Source organism: Haemaphysalis longicornis, unplaced genomic scaffold (genome assembly GCF_048455015.1).
Source record: "Haemaphysalis longicornis isolate Haplotype H1 unplaced genomic scaffold, Haemaphysalis longicornis Haplotype H1 scaffold_9, whole genome shotgun sequence".
NCBI classification, from domain to species: domain Eukaryota; kingdom Metazoa; phylum Arthropoda; class Arachnida; order Ixodida; family Ixodidae; genus Haemaphysalis; species Haemaphysalis longicornis.
The window spans coordinates 87,664,574-87,680,188 of NW_027526460.1; the positions used below are offsets into that span (position 1 = coordinate 87,664,574).

At 50.0% G+C, this 15,615-nt stretch overlaps 1 protein-coding gene across 2 annotated transcripts in view; it reads left to right on the forward strand.

The window, feature by feature from the left end:
* The window catches only part of LOC144153878 (uncharacterized), a 785,919-nt gene that overhangs the window by 240,849 nt on the left and 529,455 nt on the right, over positions 1 to 15,615 (forward strand). The gene's annotated exons all lie outside the window — the stretch shown is intronic.

A 15,615-nucleotide genomic window follows, 5' to 3' on the forward strand; every position in this document is an offset into this window, starting at 1 on the left:
CGGCAAAAGCTAGGTCGACAACCAGCTCCGCTGTGGTTGTTTATTTTTGTTTTTGTTTTTGTAACTGAACACCTATTTGAGATCCTTTCAACGCCCTACACCAAACCAAGGGTGTTGCGGTCGGTAAACACCCCTTTCGCCACGCAAATATAGTCGTTTTAATTTTAAAAGATCATATTGACGTTTCACGTGCCAAAGCTAAAATTGGGCCATGAGGCGCACCGTATATGGAATACAGCGTCTTTTTTTCTTTATAACATGGGAGAATACGCTCAAACATGACCGTACAAGGACTACATAGTCAAGCAAACAAAAGAATACACTGCGTCATTGCAGTCGAACTATTTTTTTCTTTTTTGCTTTTGAACGTTTCTGACTAGGTGGGGAGGAGGGTATGAGGGGATGCCTTGTACTTCGAAGTACAATTATACATGCATGTATGGCCTTAATCCATCAAGAGCTGAGAATTTTTTTTTACCCTTTCAACCGTGACCCTACCAAAAACGAAGGGTGTTCAAGTTGGTCAACACCCTTTTTTTCCTCACAAAAAGGGTGCGGAGCTACGAATAAGGTCATTAAGATTAATGAAAAAGGGTGTAATGGCCTCCCAACACCCTTTTTACTAAAGTAGAAAGCTGGGCCAGTTGGTTCATAGTCTTTGAAGAGGGAACCAGTGTTAAGACGCTACACAAGGGAAGAATACAGACACGGACGGCACTGGACTTACAACTGATTTATTGGAAATGAACTCCCCTGGCTAAATACAAAATTTTCTTCGCTTTCGCATGCGCAGAAAAGCCACACCCTTACGCAACAAGGAGGCAAGCAAGGCACGGAACCCAATCGTACACGTGTTGCAGTCCGCTACGGAAAGCTACTTCTTTTTCGGTGATTACAGAGAGTTCACTGGCACATTTTTCACCGTGTTTATATATCAATAAGGCTTAGATAATCTCCCGCTCCTGCTTTCCGTCCGTGCGTCCGTGTCTGTATTCTTCCGTTGTGCGACGTCTTAACACTGGTTCCCACTTCAAAGGCCCTTTTTGCAGTTATGATGCACCCTTTTTGGTCAAGAAGGATGTAAAAAAGTTTAATGTGTTATGTAGCGAGAACATTGTGCATGTGTTGGGGTTGCATTCCTAAGCGCCAGTTGTGGCATGACTGTCTACATTCATAAACGAGAAGGAACTCAAAGTTCTTACAAATACACATTAACATTGTATACTTTGGCATATGCACAGACTATGGAGTATTTTGTTTTGCGCGCTCTGATTCGCATTTTCATGTTCTGGGATCATTTGTCCGAAATTGTACTGTCAGTAACGCGGGAAACGTGACGTGAGCGCGAAAACTCCAAACGGACTAAAGTTTCCGGATAACGTTAAGCCTGCACATTGCTGGAAACGTTTTTTCCCTTTAGGGTTTAACACGCCCCTATTTGGCAAGAATTAGCCAGCTACGTCGCACTTCCCACACGGCCGTGCGGAAGCCTCTTCCACGCCTGGTGCCTAGTGCTGTACAAAAGAAGCAAAAAAAGAAAAAAAAAAACGTAACAAGAAACCACCACAGCAGCCTGAGCGTACTCCAATGGACTCGCAGCCGCCTCGCCACGTCGTTATAATGGGATCCCCGCGCAAATACTTTCAAACGTCACCGCATGTGCTACTTCAAGCCCCCACCCGTCGCTTCGCTGCGCAGCCAAGCGAGGACCCACTGTCGCCTCCGGAGCGCCACAACCCTTGGGAACCGGCTGATAGACGGACCCGCGGCCGCTTGCTGCCACCCCCCTCCTAACACGTTAGTTTCCTAGTCGCCTGGCAGGAAGCGGCCTGGTATACATTTTTCATTTCGAGGTCGTCGCCCTACGCTCGCAAGCCTTGCTTCTGGTCTTATATTTTTTCAGCAGTCGCTAACAAACCCCCCCCCCCCCCCTCCTCCACGTTCTCTTTCCTTCTTTCCTTCAGCCCACATGTCTGTGCATTATTACTTAAAACTCTTCAGTTTTACTTCCGTGGGTAGATATTACGCTTATTTCCATTCTTGGAACAAAGCAAATCCTCCATCAAGGCAACCGAATGATGATTGGGTTAAGGGAAGGTTTAGCGTCTACACGTTAGCGAAGAATCACTTCCAGGAGTAAGTATTGACAGCTGTTATACAACAAGTGCAAGCAATATAGAAATGATAGCAGCTTGCGTCTATAGATCCATTGTGAGAAAGTCTTCTTTGCGATGGCTGTAAACCATTTAACAAATCATAAGCCGTCGTCCGAAACTGCAGAAAGCCCGGCTCTCAATTTCAACTTGGGAGGCCGGCGTAAAATATCGCACCAGTCAACACACGGCACAAGAGACAGATCTCATTCAGCGTTGATAGAGGAACTACGATCAGGCATGAGCGACTTGGTATCCGTCATCGCAGCAAAATGTACAGGGGTAGACACGTTTCGAACGTGGTGAATACACTCCCGCAATCATGACATTACGAGTTCATGGATACGAATATCGCCTTTTCAAAAGTAGCACGAAGCTCGCACGAAGTTCGCCGCCACGCTATTGGCAAGCTAGCGGCGCGAACGGGACGCACGCTTCAGCTGGCCCTGCTTTGCCGCACTCGAAACCGTTCCACCGTAACCCACTTCCCGTGAGTTCAGCAGCGCTCTAAGGGGAGGTCAGAACGAGCTCTCCGTTCGTTCGCTGTCAAACCATCAGTCTTAACGATGCACCGGCTGTAACGAAGCGATCACGATTCCCAATTCTCGTTTATCACTTCACAAAGGAGTTCAATCATGCACGATCAGCCGAGCGGGAAAATTAATTTCTGAGTGTTTCCCACACTCAGTGGATTGCAGATGATCTCGTTAGCACACTGGTTTCTTTAATAAACTTCGTGAAAGGAGATGTTTGTACATTGTAGTGGCATTGTTTACTCTCTTCCACGAGAGTATAACATAAAGTGCGCGCAAGGCAGTGGAATTCACAGATAGTACGGAGTCACAGCAATGGGCGACGCGCGAACTTCAAACGGGGGGAGCAGCTAGGGGATGGAGTCTTTTCATGTCAGCAACGCAAAAATTAACGCAGAACTGAACATATTCTTAGCGTTGCCCAGGCATTGAGACAATGAAACGTTGATATCGTGATGCATAGCAGGTTCTGAGGGTTTTCAGGGAAATTTTATCTAAGGCTTAACATTTGACGATGTCATATACCTTTCTTTCTCCAAAAAAAGAGATAAGATCAGTTCAAACAACGCTCTAGAGCACGGGAAGAAGTGGCGTAAAACGAACCTTTTTGAAAACTGGAGGTTTGGGGCTCTTTAGAGAAGCTCTAGATTTTATAATCGATAAAAAACACACTGTCGTCCCTTTAAAACTTTCGCAGCTAACCTTTATTTTGCATATAAATCTGAGACGTAGAAAACATAGCAAAAAATTCAAACAGCAATAGGAAGTATGCACCACTAAAATAAAGTGTTTCCTAACACTTTTTGATAAGTTACTTTAGATATTTTGGTGTTTTACCAAACGGCACGTTTGGTAATATGGTTGATTAGGTAGGTACTCTATACGCACTACGGAAAATTTGACGGCATTGGGGAGTATATAGTGCTGGCCAATTTCAATTGCCTCTAGAAACTATTATACTATCCCCATTTCTCGTTTCTTCAGGTGACGTACCTGCAATGGGATTAATATTTTTTACTAGTTAAGATTTAGCAGCACTGCGCGCAACAACAACACGCTGTAGTTCGGGCATTCTGACGACATATGCTCTGTAGTATTACGCGGCTGCGCTTCGTACGCATTATTTACCTCTTCGCGCCGACATGTAAAGGTTATGGTGTTGTCAAACGACTCTTGAAAACTTAGCACGCACAGACTGGTCATGGACTAGGCGTTCAAGCTCAACGGCAGCGCTGTGTTCAACTTCTGTTCAACTGACTTTCAACGCACCAAGCTTTCGATCGGATTGAACCCCCAGAGTGTCAGCATACTGTTTACCAACCGATATTCCTATAGATAAAAATATTCGTCCTCAAATTTACGTTTGTTGAGTAAAATGAGGCCCTGGATACGTATTTTACCGTTCTCAGTGGTTCTGTAATAAACCGTGACGCATCGCGGCAAAGTGCTGAGGCAACGGCGATATACCTAACGCGTCTAAACCGGCGCGCCACTAGCAAAACAGAGCTTAAAATGAAGCAAAAAAAATTCTTTTTCTGGCCCGGAAATAAACTAAGAGCTCGGGAGTTTATCTTGAGCGACGTGTCAAAGCTGAGGGCGGCAAGGTGACAAAAGAGCAATTGCAAAAAACCAAAAGGAAGGGAGAAGCAAATGAAAATTGAAACTCAACCCGACAGTTGGGTGGGCGGGGAATCGGGGCCGACAGCTTTGGATTTCTCGATGAAGCGCACTGACAACCAATACCCCCCCCGTCTGCAAGCCGCGGCCGCTGCCGGGGCCTTAAAATTAGCCTGCGGCGCATTTTAAAAGCTTCGGGGTGAAACACAAGTCGACTTTTCTGTTCCCCTTCGGGGAACGTCCCTCTATTCCCTTGACAGGCTGCGGGCTTTTTATATGGAGTGCGCTTTTCTCATCCCTTCTTTAGCTCCCGCGTCTGCGTTCATTGAGCAATGTGAGCTGCTCGGAGCAGTTCGCGTACACCACTTTTATGCAGCAATGGCCGATCATGTCTGTAGCACATGAGAATAGTGAAAATTTCAGTTCGGTTACGGAATGAAGTTTGAAGCCATCTTGAAACGAAGGAAGTGTATGACAGCTGTATCTTACCCGTACTCACCTACGGGGCAGAAACTTGGAGGCTCACTAAAAGGGTGCAACTTAAATTGGGGATGACTCAGCGAGCTATGGAACGGAAGACGATAGGTGAATCGTTAAGGGACAAGAAAAGAGCAGAGTGGGTCAGGGAACACACGCGTGTTAAGGATATACTAGTAGAAATTAAGAGGAAATGGAAGTGGGCAGGGCATGTAATGTGAAGGCAAGATAACCGTTGGTCATTAAGGGTAACCGCGTAGATCCCTAGAGAAGGCAAGCGTGGCAGGGGGTGGCAGAAAGTTAGATGGCCAGATGAGATCAACAAGTTTGCGGGGATAAATTAGTCGCAGTTAGCACAGGACCGGGATAGATGGAGATCTATGGGAGAGGCTTTTGCCCTGCAGTGGGCGTAGACATGCTGAGTATGACGATGATGATGACGGTGGTGTGATGATGATATTGTTGATGATGACGACGATTATGATTATGATGATCATTATGATAGTTCTGTTGATGATTATTGTGATGATGATGATGATGATGATGACGGTGATGATGATGATGCGGAGGAGGAGGAGGGGGCGAACGATCGGCAGGCGAGTTCGCGTTAGTTTTGACCTTTCGAAATTCACACTTCAATATGAAGGAGACGTGTCATGCATGCACGCCGTAGCTGCCGCAAAGTGGACGAAATAACCACTTCTCGCTGAATACAACTACTGATGATTGGCCGATCTCCTGATTGGGTATGTTCATTCACCGAATATCGGCATCATAGTCGTCGTTGTCGTCGTCATCGTCATCGTCATCGTCGTCATCAGCATCATGAACCACAACAACAACAATGCCACCACGACCACCACCACCGCCACCATCACCAACTTCACCCCAATGTTGGTTCAGTGAATGCTTGTACGCACCCGCGCAGTCTCTGTGGGCTTCAGGGTCACCAGGCTACATTTTCCAAGCTATTCCGACAATGCTGGGTTGTTTTGCAGCGAAACCCACAAACAAGAACCTATGTCAGGAACTTGCTCTGCGGTAAGCGAGCTTTAGAGCCAGAACTAGTCTCGACGCAAGGCTCGGTGCAGCCGAGTTCACTTGGGCAAATGATTATGCAACGGACACGTTCTTGCGCTCGCAACCTGTCAGGCGCCCTCAGAGCGGATACGTCAAGGATCGCTAACTCGAGCGGTTTCCGTTGTTGGTGGTAAGTGCAAACAATTAATGGTAGACGGGAAAGCACAGTCGGAAGTGACTTCACAGAAACTGATTACACCATTACATCAGTGAAGTCAGTGCAGTGTGGTGAAGTAGCACTGGGGGCGGAACTAGTGGATCCTGGAGCCGAAGCCAAATGAAAAGGAGCTGAAACAGCCCAGAATATTGCATAAACATTTATTAAACGGGTGTGCGTTCGTACCGTCTGGTTTCATTAAAGGCTTCCTTTCTCCTTTCTCTCTCTCTCTCTCTCTCTCTCTCTCTCTCTTTCTCTCTCTCCTGCTGTTTTGTTATAGTCGTGACATATCTGAGAACATTTGTCACTCCTTTTACTTTCTTTCTTTCTCTCTTTCTTTCTTTCTTTCTTTCTTTCTTTCTTTCTTTCTTTCTTTCTTCTTCTTCCTCTTTTTTTTTTTTGCGGAAATATATCGGAGACCTCAAACCAAGCAGGTTAAAAAAAATTGCCTTGCCTCAAACCAGCGACGATTGGCGGAGAGGGCACGGATGGCCGGCACGGTCCAAAGCATCCCGGACAAAGGAAGCCTCCCACCGGGCCGGTGCCCTAACATCAGCACCTCGACTCAAATAAAGTTTATTCATCATCATCATTGTTTCAGAGGCGCATCGCCAATGTGACACAGCCTGCAATGCATACTTAAAATCAAATTTCTATTGGAACAACATGTACTCCATAGGTTAAGAGTATATTCCAGCCAACTCGTACTTTCCTCAAGCGGGGCAGTCTGGTTTTTAAGCGATGTGGCGCGCACTGCACGAAACTACACATCCCTCCCTAATACTCTTGTCAGAGGTGGCCGGTTTTAGTAAGGACTTGTCTTGGAAAGAGATTAAACTGTTTAATGACTGGAAAACTGATTACATTGCTTTATAGGATCGGGGAAATAGGCACGGAGAACGTCCGTCGCGATGCGCGGCGGTGGGGCGACTCTCTGCGCACGAAGTTCAGTTTACCCTCGCAAGCGAGGGTCCGAAATCCGAACCACTCGTACACAGCACGTATGAACGCGGGCGCCGCTCGGGGCCGCGTGATGGTATGTATAAACACTGGCGGCGACTCGGGGAGGCGTTGGCGGCGTAAGCTGTGGCGGTGTCGTATACGCTGCAGGGCCGTCTTCTCCGCTTTCCGTTCGTTCTTCTATTTTCTTTCGTTCGTCGGCCCCCAGCGAATTCTTCGTAGCCCCTGACACGACCTCCCTTTAGAAGGATCTGTCCCCAGGTCCTTCACCGAGTTGGCACCCGATGGAGCTATCCGCGAGCTCTGTGGGTGTCCGCGTTGTATGACGTCCGTTCGTATCCAGAGACGTAACTGTGCACGAACGTTTGCGCAGTTGCTCGATGCTGGCGTTTTTTGTTTTTGTTTTTTTTTTTTCGTTGCTCCGGATAAACTTCGTTTAGTGGGCGTTCGTTTCGAAGAGGTCGGCGAATTTCAAACTGACTTGATTTTTGCGTACCGTGGGATTCGTTTCGTCGGACATGCACTTGGGAGCACTTACTGCGTTGGTCACGTCGCTTCCGTCGGCGATTGAGTCTGTGTAGCTTCTTGCGGGTTTGATGCGCGTGGGAACGTTGGCGTGCGTTTCGTCTTGTGGCGAGTTCGGTGCGTTGAGGGCGTTGTTTTGCTCGAGGTGTGCGTTTCGTACGGTTCGGGAGCCGTTGGTCCTTTCGTTCAGCCTGCGATGGCGTGGCGTTGTCGTGAAGTGGCGCGGCTGATCGGACAAATTCGTTGCGACTCCTTGCTCGCCTTCGCCGTGGTTGCCCTCGGAAGCGAAGCTGTTGTGGGAAAATGGGCGTAGTTCGCCTCGTCCATTCGGTCCCAAAATCTTTGGCGTCGTAGGCGTGGCTTCCTCGGTAGGGCATTCGATGCCTTTGTCTGAGTAGGTCTCGTTCGTTGTCGTTCTCGCCGTGTCCGTGTCGTCGCTAAAGCTCTGGTCACTTGCCGGTTGTTTCGAAAGTGGTGCGGTAGGCATTCCTCTCGTGCAAGTAGGCTCGATGGCGTCTCGTTTTCCTGGTGCCCGTACGCTCACGGCTGCATCCTCCTGTACCATGGTGGTGTTTGTCGGATGAGTCTCGATCGGAGCAGCGGGGGCGGGGTAACTTGTACGTTCCGGCTCGAACGGGCCGCGTGCGCTGGGTGCGTAGTTGCTCGTAGATGGGTTCACCTGCGCGAGTGCGGTGTCGTTCGCTGGGTGAACTCGGGCTGGAGCAGCGGGTGCCGGAGAGCTCGTACGTTCCGGCTGGGTTGAACCACGTGCGCTTGGCGTTTCGTTTCTCGTGGCAAGGTTTGTTCCTGCGGTTGTTACGTTCGTTGGCCAAGTCCGGAAGGCAGCAGCGGGACCGGAGGGTGTCATGAATAGCGTTTCCTCCGTGCGTGCTGGCTTGGTCGTGTTCCGTGCGTCGGGCGTTTCGTTGGTCGTGGTCAGCGCCTCTGGTCTGGGTACGATGTCGTTCGTCGGCGGTACCTGGACTGGAACAGCGGGTGCGATGGTTGTCGTGCGTACCAGCTCGGGTGCGTTCCGTGCGCTGTTCGTTTCGGCTGTGGTGGTGAGCTCCACCAATCCGGGTGCGTTGTCGTCCGTCACCTCGGATGCGTTTCGTGTAGTTTGCGTCTCGTTCGTCGGGGCCATGTCCACCAATCCGGGTGCGTTGTCGTTGGTTGCGTGGACTGGGGCCGGGACAGCACGAGCGGAAAATTTCGTGTGCACTGGCTCGGTTGCGTTCGGTGCTCTGGGCGTTTGTTTCGTGAGCTCCACCAATTCGGGTACGGTACCGTTCGTAGGTGAGGTCTGGACCGGGGGAGCGGGTGCCAGGTGCGTGCTGCGTTCTGGCTCGTGCGCGCTGCGTACGTGGCGCGTCTCGTTGCTCGTTGCCGGAAGGACCTGCGCGTTGGTGGTGTAGTTCGTTGGTTGGCTTGGTGTCAGAGCTACGGGTGTTCGTGATCTCGCCAGGAATTCACTGACCTTCGCCTGCGTTTCCGTAATCGTGGCGATCACCTGGGAGAGGTCCAGTGAGCGGGCGGTGCACCGTTTTGCATGCGTCGTTTCGTTCGTGTGCGTGCTGTTGTGCGTGCTGCGCGTCTCCGGACCAAGGTGTGCGTCGTATCGTTGAAGGCTTGCCGCTGGCTTTGACACCGTGGGAAACGTGTGGCCGACTCTCGCCAGTTGTCTCCGAAGACGTTCTCGTTCTTCGCGCAGCCTCCTGTTCTCGAATAGCGCCGCTTGCAGGTTCGTCTGCCATTTGTCGTCGTAGGCAGCCTGAAGTATCGTTGGCACATTCGATCGTTTGGAGAGCTGGCGACGTTTTTCGTTGTCCTCTAGGAGACGCGAGACGATGTCGTCCTTACGGCCAGAGCAAGGTAGCCCTCGTGACCGTAGTTCGTTCACCAACTGCTGCTTCTTCGTTGAACACAGGACGTCGCGCTCCGTTGAAATCAGGAGCCGGTCGATCACCGTTGACGTGGAGTCCGTCGTTGCCCCTCGTCCGCGTGCACTCTCGTAGTCGTGGTGCAGTTCGTCCGCGGCGTCGTTCGTCTCCTCGTGCGTTCGTTCCGTGGCCTCAAATCCCGATCCTGTCGGCTGCGCCATGTCAGAGGTGGCCGGTTTTAGTAAGGACTTGTCTTGGAAAGAGATTAAACTGTTTAATGACTGGAAAACTGATTACATTGCTTTATAGGATCGGGGAAATAGGCACGGAGAACGTCCGTCGCGATGCGCGGCGGTGGGGCGACTCTCTGCGCACGAAGTTCAGTTTACCCTCGCAAGCGAGGGTCCGAAATCCGAACCACTCGTACACAGCACGTATGAACGCGGGCGCCGCTCGGGGCCGCGTGATGGTATGTATAAACACTGGCGGCGACTCGGGGAGGCGTTGGCGGCGTAAGCTGTGGCGGTGTCGTATACGCTGCAGGGCCGTCTTCTCCGCTTTCCGTTCGTTCTTCTATTTTCTTTCGTTCGTCGGCCCCCAGCGAATTCTTCGTAGCCCCTGACACTCTTTTTATTTTCCACATCTGCCCCACCTTCTCGGACGTCGGTGGCGGGGTCTGAACCCCGCGGCCGCCCGCGTGTGGGCTTATCTCGCGGTGTGTAGCGTTTCATTTCGCAGATGACGCCGACGCACCCCCCGAACAACGAGACGAGCAACGCCCCGTATCCCCCGCGCGCCGATATGAGCGCGCCGCTGCATCCATGTGCAAAGTGTGACCGACGCGAGCGAGTCTCGTGGGGACTACTGTCTGCCGACTCGGGCGCCGACTCTCTCCAGGCTGCCGCCGCCGCCGCCTCCGCCGCCTCTGCTTCATCCAGCAGCTTCCCGTGTGTGCGTTTCGATTCGCGAGTGTGTAAATGACACCTCGACGCTCCCCGCCACGCTGTCTAATGTGACGCTCCGTTTTCATTGTTTCTGACGTACCCCGCCGCCGCCGTTGCACCGCCCTTAAAAGTGAAGCCCCCCACTACGTGCGCTTATCTGCATCGGGCAGACAGCATACCCGCGGGTTTCGCATTTTGCGGAGAGAGGCAAGAGACGAGGACGGAATGGATTAGCGCGCATAAGCATAACAAATACACTCTCTTGCCAGAGCCCCGTTCGCGATATTGGCAGCAGCGCGCTCTGCGTTTGCTTCGCAGGACGTTGGCGGGTGACTTTGGCGGGCGCAGGACTTTGGCGGGAGCAGGACGTTGGCGCAGGACGTTGGCGGGTTGGCGGGGTGGCGGGTTCGCGTCTTGGGCGCTGACTGTAATCGAAGCTTTGTGTCCGAAGCTGTCGTTTTGGGCTTGACGTGGCTCCAATAATTTCTAATCCTGCCTCAACTCACAGCTGTTCGGAGTTTTTCTGCGTCATCTCAGCTCGTTGTATGAAGCCAGTAATCTGCGAACGGTTTTCCACTCTCTTTCATTGTACACCTGTCCAGGTACTCTGAAGCTATGTATGCATGCTGCTTATACAGTTGGGCGGTTTGTTGTGATCAGTGGCTTTAAACTGTCAAATATGCGGTACGAAAGGCTTTCACAGTATATCCTACCAGCCTTCAAGAATGTGGGATCGCAATCGTACGTACGTAATATTTTAAGCGCAGTTCTTAAATGTCAAACTCCCAAGGTCTCAATTCTCAGTACTAGAGATAGATGATTGTATCTATACCTGTTCTATCTAAAACGGTAATCGCAGTGCGCTACGATTTTTCTTGCTTTGCGGGTACGACGTAACTTCCAGAGCCTTATATCGCAACAGCAGCAGTGGAGTAAAGGTAGTATTAAAAATCTAGACTGGTCCCTCAGACGAGAGCAAGACGTCTTGCGAGCCCTGTATGATCCTTCGAATGGGGAAAAGATTCAATTTACGTCGCGAATGTGAATCGAAATTTCGTCGTTGGTTGCCGTAATCATCACTGAAAGTTCAGTCCAATGCCTTTTGAACAGCAGCATCAACAAAAAATGCCATGTTTAACTCTAACACATTTACGTTGGACTTGTGCGTTGGCTAGAAGCGTAGAAGATTATCATTAGCCTCTAGGTGATAATTGCTCCAACCACCGCTCGCTTCTGTCGCCTCTTTCCACCACGCCTGAAATAGGCGCTGTAAAACAACCCTGCCCCACAAACGCAGCTTTCAAACACGCAAGCAGCAACCTTTTCCCGGAATATTGGGAAAAGCAGAGAAAAAAGGCTCGAGAACGAATGAGAGGGCAAGCTCATGGTTACGCACTTTTAACCGAGTGTAAAAACGAGCAGTCCGCTCGGCCTCGCGGGGTCCCTAAAATAAGCAGACGCGGAAACGCCGACCATTTTCGTTAGCCGCCGCGCTACAAATTGCGGCCGGAAATGAGCCGGCGGCCAGCGCATTATACACACACACGCAGGCCGAGGCCTTCTCAGGGAAAGAACGCGACGTGTAACTCGTAGCTCTTCTCTTGGGTTATCACACTCTCCTCCGTTGTGTCTCGTTCGCGCACAAAGCCACATCACGCACTCAGTAAAGCTCAGCGTGTGCGGATATATATATATATATATATATATATATATATATATATATACACATACACGGAGACAAGTATTCCTGTCGGAACCTTGGAAACGCAGACGCCCCTGCCGTGTCCAAAACTTTCTGTTTTTGTTGCCCCACAATTTTCAAAGTTTTGTTGTTCTATTTCTTTCTAACACGCTTGATATATATATATATATATATATATATATATATATATATATATATCCGTGTGTATAGAGGATAAGGGAGGACGTGCTCGCTCCGGAGCCTTCTTTGCAAGCCGCAGCGAGCATTCTTTATGCGCGGCTCGCGCGAGCGTTAGCTAGCGTGCAGCCGAGGAGGGAAGGGGGCGCAGTAGTTGATGCGCAGGGCATTTGTTTTCCGGCCCATGCATGGACGCACGCGATGCCTTCCTTCGCCCCGGCCCGAAGCTGAAGGCCGCGCTCTTTCAACGCCCGGACGCGCAGAGTGGAACGCCTGGTGTCCGGCCCCGCCGCGGTCACTAATGCGCTCACTGGGGCGGATTAATTAGTTGACAATGGTGGCGGAAAAACGCTTTCGCTTTAGAGGCCCCAGCACGCCATGGCCACAGGCGTGTAACACCCTCGAGAGGAGGAAGAGAGGAGAAGAACGAACGTTGTGCGTGTGTGCCCGTATAATTGTACGCGACGTTCGTGTAAGGCCTGCTGACTTATTGTGGTTTGTTTCGAGTTGGTGGTGGTGCTCTAGCTGTAACGTCATTTCTGTAATGAGTGCGCTCACCGCGCGCCGCGTTGATGAAGCTGTGCTATCGTGTCTTTGTCTTCGTTGTTTCCGTCCAGGATCGCGCGAGCTAATCCCCGTAGCGAAGTAATCTCCCCGTGTTCGCGGCTCGTAGTTGTTGATTGTATGTATATACGAGAACGGTGAGCCGTCTCTGCCTCTCCGGAGTACATGGAGGGGCGGGTATACTGGCGAGAACGAGCTAGGAGGGAGTTAATGTCTTGTTGAAGCGGAAGCGCGATGACTGGGAAGGCAAGTAATAAAATGTGGAGAATGGAGCGAAATAAGCATACATACGAGAAGTGAGCACAATTCTTTTACATTGACGAAACACTTCTCCCCTCTTCTAAAAAGAGAATTTTAGTGACAGCAAGGGTATTCTCAAAATTGCGGGACAGTCGGTTTTATAAGGTGACTTTGAACGAACTTAGCAATTCTACGTCGTTTTGAGGCTAGGGTCACCTTGGGGTGATGGGCGTGTGCAAAAGGGTAATAAAAGCGAGGTTGCATAGGCGAAGGGGTAATTACCACTAAAAACTAAAAACAAAAGGCAGGCCAAACATCTTTACAAATTACCATGAGCAGTACGAGCAATCAATTAACCCTTACAGTTATTGTTACGGTGAAATTAAGGCTCTCTACAGCCTCGACTTCAGATGCGACCAACGATGCGACCAACGCCAGTGTTGGACTGAACGACATTGCGCACATTTTTATTCATACTGATGTCGTAATGGCCAAGTTTCCAGCGTTGCTTTCCCCGCAGCTGCACGTAAGCATCTACGCTGATGACATTTACATTTGGTGCAGCGGTGCTTGTTACTTGTCGATTCAAGCTGACCTCCAAGCCGGCATTGACAGCATTGAGAAGTTTCTACGTGCGCGAGGAATGGATGTCTCTCCAAAAAAATCAGGCGTGCTTGCTTTCACGCGAAATAAGCTGTGTGGATTACGTCTCACCATGGTTGGTCAGGAAATCCCTCGCGAAAAATGTCACAAGTTCCTTGGGATATACATTGACATATCGCTCACATGGTGCCGACATATGGATTATCTGCAGGAAAGGGCATCACGTGTAGTCCATGTTTTGCGTTACATCGCAGCCACTCGATGGGGTTGTTCGTCCGATTCTATGCTTCGACTGCATGCTGCATTTTTCCGTCAGGCCATAGCATATTCTATACCTGTAAATGCTTGGCAAGTGCAGGAGGTGTGCCGCCATTACCTGCGCCTGACTACGCAGCATGACTCGCACCCTTTGGTTTCCCGCCTTCAACAGCGTTCAGCGTCAAAGGTTCATCAGGCCATCTTTGGTGATGTCATGGCCCTGGCCCCTGTGTCTCAATGGCAACACAGCACTGGGTTCACCACTGTGCCCCACGTGCGCTGTGCGCGAGACTACCGAGCACCTGTTGTGTATATGCCCGCGATTTTCCCATGCGCGAATAACAGCGGCGAGCTGCCTGTCTCGTGTTCGACGTGGAGCAAACCTGCAGTTGTGTCACTTTCTTGGACCCTGGGACAACAACAATGACTCATCTTTAGGGACGAAAATTCTTCTGCGTTTTTTGCGAGATCCAGGACTAGATAAAACTTTGTAATTCTTCCATTGTGTGCATGGCTACGTCTGTACGCGTTTGCGTCGTCATGTACGCTTTGACTCCTTTTTCGTGTTAGGCGCTCGGCGCTTCCTGGGCTCCATTCGCTAATTTTTTTTGTTTTACTTAACTTTATTTCGAGTTTTTTTTCTTGCACTTCATTGAGCGCCATTTTTATTTAACTTTTGTTTTCTCTCTATTGCTGCATTCCCGATCTCTCACATTCACTTCACTGCATTGTAATCATCCCCATCTGGCGTAGCAAGCACTGCCGCTAGCAGAGCTGACCTCCCCAGCCCACATTAAAGATCTCTCTCTCTCTCTCTCTCTCTCTCTCTCTCTCTCTCTCTCTCTCTCTCTGTTCCATGCATTGACACCAATGCTGATATCCCAGGGATGCCCAAAAATCATCTATATCTACAGTGGCAGCAAGGCAGATGACGCTCAATTACATGCATGAACGTTATGCTGATTATGTGCATATATACGCCGATGGATCGTCGACAACCTCCTCGTCGTCGTCAGCTTTCACTATACCGAGCCTCAACATCGGGAAGCGGGTCAAGCACCCCACATCGTTGACGGCTGCAGAGCTTTACGCAATATATCTTGCAGTCAAATTTGTCGCTACCATGACTTCACCGACTAAATGGGCACTTCTCACAGATTTAAAAGCGGCTCTTCAAGCCCTAAATCCAATCGCGGTTTACAGTCATCACAATCTCTTGGCAAGGCACGTCTATGATGTTATGGCAACTGAAATAGGAAAAACTCAGAGAATAACATTTCAGTGGATTCCCGGGCACATTGGAATAAGTGGAGATTCACGATCTGACCAACTACCGGCAACCACTCATTCAAAGTCCTCGTTTAGCGCCGTGCCTTTTACCAGAGGTGATGTGAAAAAATATTTGAAAAAAACTAAGGACACACATTACTTTGGAAACCAGGTTGACCGATAAATATCGATCATCGCTGTTATACCAAGTGGACCCGTACCTTGCATACCCGCGTGCGTCTCATCTGGGTTGTTCGGTCGACACGTTATTACATCGCCTTCGTCTTGACGTGGCCTACACCAAGAAATTCCTTTACCGTATTCGATTCGCTGATGACACCTGCTGTGCTTGTGGACACCAAACTGAAGATATACATCATGTCCTGCTTGAGTGTCCTCTATATGCGACCGAGCGGAAATAATTAAGTGACAAGCTTAGCCTGCTATCTCGGACACCCCTACCTTTGCCGAAACTG